General features: G+C 39.1%; 1 pseudogene; it reads right to left on the minus strand.

Moving 5' to 3' along the window:
- Positions 1-8,189: 8,189 nt before the first annotated feature.
- On the minus strand, positions 8,190-9,719 carry LOC101151350 (GTP-binding nuclear protein Ran-like; annotated as a pseudogene).
- Positions 9,720-10,114: the final 395 nt, after the last annotated feature.

The raw sequence follows: 10,114 nt of genomic DNA on the forward strand, positions 1-10,114 counted from the left end.
CCACCCTTAGGTCACCTTTGCATATTAACTGCATAGATTTATATTACGCATTTATGTTTTAGTCCTTCCAAAGATAGTATTTGCATGTGGCATGTAGGAAATCAGTTTTATTTTTCTCCTTAGAGTAAGCCAGTTTCATTAATGTCATATGTAAACTATTTTTTCCTGAATGGTTTATGAAGCCACCTTTATTTTCTATTAAGTTTCCATATATACAATGTATCTATTCCTGAACTCTCTTCTAGTCCACTGGTCTATTTAAAAGTTCTTACACCAATAAGACCCAGATTATTAGATTGTATTAGTATTGCTTTGTAGTGTGTCTTTTTTTTTTTTTTTTTTTTTTAAAACAGAGTCTCACTCTGTCGCCCAGTCTGGAGTGCAGTGGTGCACTCTTGGCTCACTGCAACCTCTGTCTACCCGTCCCAAGTGATCCTCCCACCTCAGCGTCCTGAGTAGCTGGGACTACAGGTGCATCCCACCACGCCCAGTTAATTTTTGTGATTTTTGGTAGAGATGGGGTTTTGCCATGTTGCCCAGGCTGGTCTCAAACTCCTGACCTTGGGTGATCCATCCACCTCAGCCTCCCAAAGTGCTGGGATTACAGGCGTGAGCCACCACATCTGGCCTATAGCGTGTCTTAATATCTGACAGGCGAATCTCTCTCTTTTTTCTCAAGTCTAATTTGGCTAATTTTCACAGACCTGATTCTTCCATTTAGATTTTACAGTAAGTTTGCTGACTTTCTCAAAAATATTTAACTAGTTTTGATTGTGATTGCATTGTAATTATAAATTAGTTTAGGAAGAATTAACATCTTTATAATATTGTCATCCCTACGAAAAAAATATGTACTATCTCTCCATTTCTTTTTTTTTTTTTTTTTTTTTGAGACGGAGTCTCACTCTGTCACCCAGGCTGGAGTGCAGTGGTGCGATCTCAGCACACTGCAACCTCTGCCTCCCAGTTCAAGCGATTCTCCTGCCTCGGCCTCCTGAGTAGCTGGGATTACAGGCACGTGCCACCATGCCTGGCTAATTTTTGTATTTTTAGTACAGACAGGGTTTCACCATGTTGGTCAGGCTGGACTTGAACTCCTCACCTCGTGATCTGCCCACCTCGGCCTCCCAAAGTTCTGGGATTACAGATGTGAGCCACTGTGTTCGGCCCTCTCTATTTCTTATTAAGGTCATCATCTGTCTTTATGCTTTAAAACTTACTCCATAGAGGTCTTATATTAAATTGTTTCTTAGATATTTTTATATCTACTTTTTATATCTTCTTATATCTATGTCTTCTTAGATATATTTTATACCTACTTTTTTAGATATAAATTGTTGTTGATATTTGGAATAATATCTTATTTTAAATTATATTTTCTAGTTGGTTATTGCTGGTGTTGAAAACTACCACAGATTTTTCAAAGTTAATCTTGTATCCAGGCATCTTGTTGAACTTTTAAATTATTAGTTTTAATAGTTTGTGATTTCTTGATTTTTCTATGTGGATGATCAGATCACTGCACAAAATAAAAGCTATATCCCTTTTCCTTTTTTTTTTGAGATAGTCTCAGTCTGTCGTCCAGGCTGCAGTGCACTGGTGTGATCTCAGCTCACCGCAACCTCCGCCTGCCAGGTTCAAGCAATTCTCCTGTCTCAGCCTCCTGAGTAGCTGGGACTACAAGTGTGCACCACCATGCCTGGCTAATTTTTGTATTTTTAGTAGAGACGGGGTTTCACCGTCTTGGCCAGGCTGGTCTCCAACTGCTGACCTCAGGTGATCTGCTCTCCTTGGCCTCCCAAAGTGCTGCGATTACAGGCATGAGCAACCGCGCCTGGCCGCTATATCCTTTTTCTCTGAATGCTCATACCTCTTATTTGGTGTCCTTATTGCATTGGCCAGGATCCTCAGGACTATGTTAAACATTAGGGGTAATGGTTGGCATCTTTGCCTTATTCCTTCTAATGAAATGCTTCTAAGGTTTCCCCACTAAATATGATGTTTCCTTTGGGTTTCTGGTATATAACCTTTGGTGAAAAGAAGGAGTTATTTTCTACTTCTAGTTTGCAACAACAGAAATGTTTATCATGAATAGATATTGATTGTATTTGAGGTGTCAGCTAATTTAATTACAGAAGAAAAAGCAATTAGAGTCATAAGAATTGGAAAAGGTAAAACTGTATTTGCAGACAATATAATTATATAACTGGAAAACTCAACAGAAAAAATAAGGAATTTCTATAAATAGATAATAAAGTATCAATATATAAAAATAATATACAGAAATCAATAGCTCTCATCTTTTTTTTTTTTTTTTTTTTTGAGACAGAGTCTCACTGTGTCGCCCAGGCTGGAGTGCAGTGGCGCGATCTGTGCTCACTGCAAGCTCCACCTCCCGGGTTCATGCCATTCTCCTGCCTCAGCCTCCCGAGTAGCTGGGACTACAGGTGCCTACCACCACACCTGGCTAATTTTTTTTTTGTTTTGTATTTTTAGTAGAGACAGGGTTTCACCATGTTAGCCAAGATGGTCTCGATCTCCTGACCTCATGATCCACCCGCCTTGGCCTCCCAAAGTGCTGGGATTACAGGCGTGAGCTACGCCAGGCCAGCTTTCATCTTACTAAGAATAAACAATAAGAAAAAATGGGGCAAGGGACTTGCTAATAAGGTATTGGGATAACTGAACAACCATATGGAAAAATATGTAATTGAATTCCTTTCTCATCCCTCATCATGTAATGAGCTTGTATCATTCTGAAACCATCAACCCCCCGCCCCTGTTGTCCCCAGTCCGTGGAAAATTGTCTTCCACGAAACAATTCCCTAGTGCCAAAAAGGTTGGGGACTGCTGCTCTAAAGCATGTCAATAAAAATTCTGAAAACTAAAGCACAAAGAAAAAAATAAGAACAATGTGTGAGAGACATGTGCAAAATGTCTAACATATCTGTAGTTTGAGTTCCATGAGGAGAGAATAAGGCAGAAAAAAAAATTGAAGATACTGAGAATTTTCCAAAATTGATTACACATGTTAACTTACAGATTCGAGAAGCCCTCAAGCAGATTTGAAAAAGAGAGAGAGAGAAAGCAAGAGAGAGAACACCTAGGTATTGTCAAGCTGCTGAAAACCTAAGACAACCAAAAAAAACCTTATAAGCAGCTAAAGGGAAAAAACACATTAAATTCACAGGAACAAATAAAAAAAATTACAGCTTACTCTTCAACAGCAACAATGGAAACCAAAAAACAATGGAATAACATCTTTCAAATACCGAAAAACAAATTACAGCCCAGAATTTTATACTGAGACAAAAAGGTCTTCAAACATTTGATAGCTGAAGAAGATAAACACATTTTCACATAAATAAAAGTTAACTCATTTCCAGCAGATTCACACTACAAGGAATACTAAAGGACGTTCTCCACATTGAAGGAAAATGATCTAAAGAGAAACAGATCTGTAAGAAGAAATGAAGAGCACTGGTAAAGGTAAATGTAAAATTATTTAAGACTAAACTATATGTTTAAGTCAACAATAGTTGTGATAATTATAACATAATAAAAGTAAAATTACATAACAATGGCATAATGGGGGGCATGGAATTATATTGTTTGCTATAGTTTGGAAGTTTGTTCCCCTAAACCTCATGTTGAAATTTGATCCCCAATGTTGGAGGTGAGGCCTAATGGGAGGTACTATGATCATGGTTGCGGGATCCCTCATGAGTAAAGTAATGCCCTCTTGGGACTGGGGAGCTCTTATTAGTTCCTGTGAGAGCTGGTTGTTAGAAAGAGCATGGCACCTCCCTCCTCTTCTCTTGCTTCCTCTCACCATGTGATCTCTGCACATGCTAGCCTAGCTTCACCTTCTGCAATGTGTGGAAACAGACTGAGGTCCTCACCAGAAGCAAATGCTAGCACCATGCTTCTTGGAGACCCTGCAGAACTGTGAGTCAAATAAACCTTTTTCTTTATAAATTACCCAGCCTCAGATATTCCTTCACAGCAACACAAAAGGACTAAGACATTATTGTAAGGTTTTAGACATTTTACACATTGTATAAGATGTGGTGAAATACTAATTCAAAGCACAGACAGTCCCTGATTACAGTGGTTTGACTTACAGTTTTTCAACTTTACAATGTGTTCCTTGGGATGATTAAATGCATTTTCAACTTAACAATATTTTCGGCTTACAATGGGCGTATCGGGACATAACCCCATCATAAGTTGAGGAACATCTGTAGATTATAATAAATTAAACATGCACATAGCAATCTAGAATAACTATTAAAAGAAAATGCAAACATAGGTATAACTAAAGAGATAAGAGAGAGACAAAATAGATTTAAAACACTTGATTAAACTAAAAGAAGGCAGGAAAGGAAGAAAGGAACAAAGAACAAATGGGATGAAACAGAACATACAGCAAGATAATAGACTTAAACTCAATTATGCCAGCAATTACATTAAGTGTAAATGAACTAAATATGCAGTTAAAATATCTAGATTGGCAGAGTGGATTAAAACAAAATAAGATTCAACTATATGTTTCTTTTTTTTTGAAAAATAAACATACTTTAAATATAAGATACATAATAGTTGGAAGTAAAAGAATTCTAAAAAGATATATTATGCAGACACTACTCATAAGGAAGCTGGTGTGGCTGTATTATTAGTCAGCTAAGGTTACTTCAACACAGAAATATTACCATAGATAAACAGGGACATTTCATAATGACAAAACAGTCAATTATTTAAGAAGATACAATTATAAATGTGTATGTACCTAATAACACAACTTACAAGGAGAAATAGAAAACCTGAATTGTCCAAATGTACTAAAGAAATTAAATGCAAAATAAAAATCCTTCCCACAAAGAACCCTTCTGGTTCAGGTGGCTTTACTATTAAATTCTTCCACATATTTAAAGAAGAAATAATACTATCTTCACATTCTCTTATAGAAAATATTTTCCAATTTCTTTTTCTTCCTCCCTCCCTCCCTTCTTTCCTTCCTTCCTTCCCTCTTTCCTTCCTTCTCTCCCCCATCCATCCTTCCCTCCTTCTTTCCTTCCTTCCTCCCTTCCTCCCTCCTTCTGTCCCTTCCTCCCTTCCTTCCTTTTTAAATTGAGACAGGGTCTTGCCTTACCACCCAGACTAGAGTGCAGTGGCATGATTATAACTCACTGCAGCCTCGACTTCCTGGGCTCAAGTGATCCTCCCACCTCAGCCTTCCTAGTAGCAAGGACTACAGGCACATGCCACCATGTCCAGTTAAATTTTTTTTATTTTTTCTAGAGACAAGGTCTTGCTGTGTTTCCCAGCCTAGTCTCAAACTCCTGGACTCAGGCAATCCTTCCACCTCAGCCTCCCAAAGTGCTGAGATTACAGGCATAAGCCACCAGGCCTGGCCCCAATTTCTTCTACCAATCAGTATAACCCTGATACCAAAACTTAACAAAATAATCGCAAGAAAACAAAATTACAAGTCAATATTTCTCATGAACATAGATGCAAAAATTCCAAATAAGAGACTAGCAACCAAGTTCAGCAAAATATAAATAAAGGATAATATATCATGAACAAGTAGGAATTACTCTAGGAATGCACAGTTGGCTTTACACATTAAAATAAATCAGTGTAATTTACCACATTAACAGAATAAAGGAGAAAAATAATATAATTACCTCAAGAGATGTAGGAAAAAAAGTTTAAATGTTCATCTATGACTTAAAATAATAAAAGAACTGGGTGTGGTGGCTTGTACCTGTAATCTTAGCTACTCAAGAGGCTGAGGCAGGAGAATCTCTTGAGCCCAGAAGTTTGAGGCCACAGTGAGCTATGATGGTGCCACTGCATTCCAGCCTGGGTGACAGAGCAAGGCATCATCTCTTAAAAAAAAAAGGAAACAACTTTCAGCCAACTCCTTCCTTCCTTCTTTCCCTCCATCCCCCTCTTCTTCCCTCCCTCCCTCCTTCCTTCCTTCCTTCCTTCCTTGCTATCTTGGATAGCAAGATCCAAGACAGGATCTTGCTATGTTGCTCAGACTAGAGTACAGTGGCTACTCCTAGATGCAATCATGCTGTACACTATAGCCTGAACTCCTGCTCTAAAGGGATCCTCCTGCCCCAGCCCCCAGAGTAACTGGGACTACAGGTGTATGCCACCATACCCAGTTTCAGTTTCTTTCTTTCTTATTCTGAAGAAGGCTATTTACAAAACTATCTCAGCTAGCATCACACTTAATGGTGAAATTGAGCACATTCCCCCTGGGGTTGGAAGCCGGATAGGGATGTTCACTCTAATCACTTCTATTCAACATTGTACTGGAGGTCATAGCCAGTGCAATAAGGTAAGAAAAAGAACTATGAGGTATAAAATTGGAAAGAAAAAAGTTAGAGTCGGCTGGGCACGGTAGCTTACGCCTGTAATCCCAGCACTTTGGGAAGCCAAGGCAGATGGATCATGAGGTCAGGAGATCGAGACCATCCTGGCTAACACAGTGAAACCACGTCTCTACTAAAAATACAAAAAATTAGCTGGGTGTGGTGGTGGGTGCCTGTAGTCCCAGCTACTTGGGAGGCTAAGGCAGGAGAATGATGTGAACCCGGGAGGCAGAACTTGCAGTGAGCTGAGATCATGCCACTGCACTTCAGCCTGGGTGACAGAGCAGGACTCTGTCTCAAAAAAAAAAAAAAAAAAGTTAGAGTCATTATTTGTAGATGACATTATTATGAGTATAGATAACTACAATCAAATGGTTAATATTAATACATGAATTTAGGTAGTTCAATGGATATAAAATCAATATACAAAATATCAATTATATTTTTATGTAACAGCAACAAACAATTAGAAAATGAAATTTAAAAAAGACACCACTTACAAATAGAACTAAAATATCAAATTCCTGGAAATAAACCTAATGAAAGTTTGGTAAGATTTCTCCATTGAAAACTACAAAATATTGCTGAGAGAAATTAAAGAAGATGCAAATAAATGGAAGAATATGCTATATGCTTACAGTGACAGAGCAAGTATTAAGATGTTAACAACTTGATCTATAAATTTAATGCAATTCCAATTGAAATCTCCATGGGATTTTTGGTGAAAACTGACAAGATGATTCTAAATTTTACATGTAAATGCAAAGGACCTGGAATAGCCAAGGCAATCTTCAAGACAGTTAACAAAACTGGAGACTTACACTTTCAGATATCAAAACTTAATACAGTTAGTATTGGCACAAGGATAAACAAATAGGCTGATGGAACAAAATCTAGAAACCGGCCAGGCGCAGTGGCTCATGCCTGTAATCCCAGCACTTTGGGATTGGGCAGATCACCTGGCATCAGGAGATAGAGACCAGCCTGGCCAACATGGTGAAACCCTATTTCTACTAAAAATACAAAAATTAGCCAAGTGTGGTGGCGGGTGCCTGTAATCCCAGCTACTCGGAGGCTGAGGCAGGAGAACTGCTTGAACCTGGGAGGCAGAGGTTGCAGCGAGCCGAGATGGCACCACTGCACTCCAGCCTGGGCAACAAGAGTGAGACTTCGTCTCAAAAAAAAAAAGACAAAAACTAGAAACCAACTTATGTGATTTATGACAAAGTTGCTAAAGAAATTCAGTTGGAGAAATGATAATCTTTACAATAAGCGGTGCTGATATCCATATTGTAAAAAATTAAAGCTTGATTCTTACCTTATATCATACACAAAATTAATTCTAGGTAGAGGGTGGACTTGAAGGTGAAAAGTAAACAATAAAGTTCTAGATAAAAACCTAGAGAAATATCCTCAAAGCCTTGAGGTAGATAAAGATTTCTTTCTTTTGTATTTTAAATAAAGGCAGGGTCTCGATATGTTGCCCAGGTTGGTCTCAAACTCCTGGCCCCAAGTGACCTTCCTGCCTTGGCCTCCCAAAGTGCTGGGATTACAGGTGTGAGCTACCACTTCCAACCAAGATTGCTTAAATAGGACAACAAACCCACTAACTTAAAAGAAAATATTGAAAATTTTGATTTTATTATAATTTTTTTTAGATATTTGAAATACAACTTTCTTCTGATTCTAAACGAAAAGGAATGGGAATGATGGTAACAAACAAGATTTCACCACTGAATATCGTGGTGTGACTGTAGTGTCTCATATCTGAAACTCAAGAAGAAATCAACTGTGTTCCAAAACAGTGAAAGATGCAGGTCCAAACAATGAAGGTATTTTCTGAACTGCCACATTTACTCCGAAGCCTATTCATGTCCTTCGCCATCCCACAGGTGATAATAAAGTGGCACACACGCTGCACCACTGACATCACAGGACAGCTTCCTATAAAACCAGACTGTGACACTGAGCTCCAGCTTCATCCTCACAGGTCGTCCATCATCCTCATCCAGGAGAGTAGTTGTCTGAGCAACCTCTAATTTGTGCTCATATTGTACTGCCACAGCTGGGTCCATGACAGCCCGTGGTAGGGCAAGAGCAGGCATGGCAACCAACTCCAACTTAAGGTCTCCAAAGACCTTCCTAGCAAGCCAGAGGAGGGCTTTTCAAAGTTGTAGTAACTTTTTGGCCAGGTGCAGTGGCTCATGCCTGTAATTCCAGCACTTTGGGAGGCCAAGGCAGGTGGATTGCTTGAGCCTAGGAGTTTGAGACCAGGCCTGCCAACACGGTAAAACACTGTCTCTACAAAAAATGCAAAAAGTAGCTGTGTGTGGTGGAGCACCTGTAGTCCCAGCTACTCAGGAGGCTGAGGTGGGAGGATCACTTGAGCCCAGGAGGCAGAGGTTGCAGTGAGCAGAGATCACACCACTACACTCCAGCCTGGGTGACAGACTCAGACCCTGTCTCAAAAAAAAAAAAAAAAAAGAAAAAAAAGAAAGTAAAGAACAAAACAAAAAACCCAAAAAACAAAGTTGTAGTTACTTTTGGTAGAAATGTCATAGTACTGAACATTGTTCTTTTGGTGGAAGACAATAGATTTTGCCTTCACTTTTCTATCCTTAATATCCACTTTGTTGCCACACAACATGATGGGGATGTTTTCACACACTCATACCAGATCTCTGTGCTAGTTGGGCACATTCTTGTAAGTAACTCTTGATGTTACATCAAACATTATAATGGCACATTGGGATTGGAGATCATAGCCATCTCTCAGTCCACCTAATTTCTCCTGGCCAGTTGTATGTATGTATGTATGTATATATTTATGTTTATATTTATATTTATATTATTTTTGGAGGGGACAGAGTTTTGCTCTTGTTGCCCAAGCTGGAGTGCAATGGCATGATCTCGGCTAACTGCAACCTCCGCCTCCCGGGTTCAAGCGATTCTCCTGCTTCAGCCTCTCGAGTAACTGGGATTACAGGCACCTGCCACCACACTCAGCTAATTTTTGTATTTTTGGTAGAGACGGGGTTTCACCATGTTGGCCAGGCTGGTCTCGAACTCCTGACCTCAGGTGATCCTCCCATCTTGGCCCCCCAAAGTGCTGGGATTACAGGCATGAGCCACTGTGCCTGGCCCATACATTAAATTTAAAGGTCCTCTGTTGGTGTGAAACACAAGCAGATAAACCATAACAACAAAGGTAGCTCTATACTTCTCAGATTCACCAGCCAAATGATGTTTCATGGGTGTAGTTTTTCCAGCACCAACATCGCTAACCAGTACAAGTTTGAACTGGACTCGGGGCTTTCCTTGGGCAGCCATCGTCATGTTGCTTCCAGAAGCATCTCCATGCCAATATGACTGGGCTGGAAAGATGGTGGAAGCACAATTGTTATCATTTTAAAAATTGGTTAATTAAAAGACAACATCATCAGATTAAAAAGGCAAACCACAACTTAGAAGATGTTTGTCATATATACATTAAAAAAAATCTTGTTTCCTGAATATGTAAAGAACTCCCATAAATTAATACAAAAAAGACAAATTCCAATTTTGAAACACTGGTAAAAGACAAACAGGCACTGTACAAAAGAGAATATTCAAATGGCCAGTAAGCATATGGAAAGGTACTCATCATATCTGGTTATCAGAGAGGGGCAAATTTAAATCAGGATATATTATTACACCTCTACCAGCATGGCTAAACTTTAAGAACT

Source organism: Gorilla gorilla, chromosome 18 (assembly GCF_029281585.2).
Source record: "Gorilla gorilla gorilla isolate KB3781 chromosome 18, NHGRI_mGorGor1-v2.1_pri, whole genome shotgun sequence".
Taxonomy (NCBI): Eukaryota; Metazoa; Chordata; class Mammalia; order Primates; family Hominidae; genus Gorilla; species Gorilla gorilla.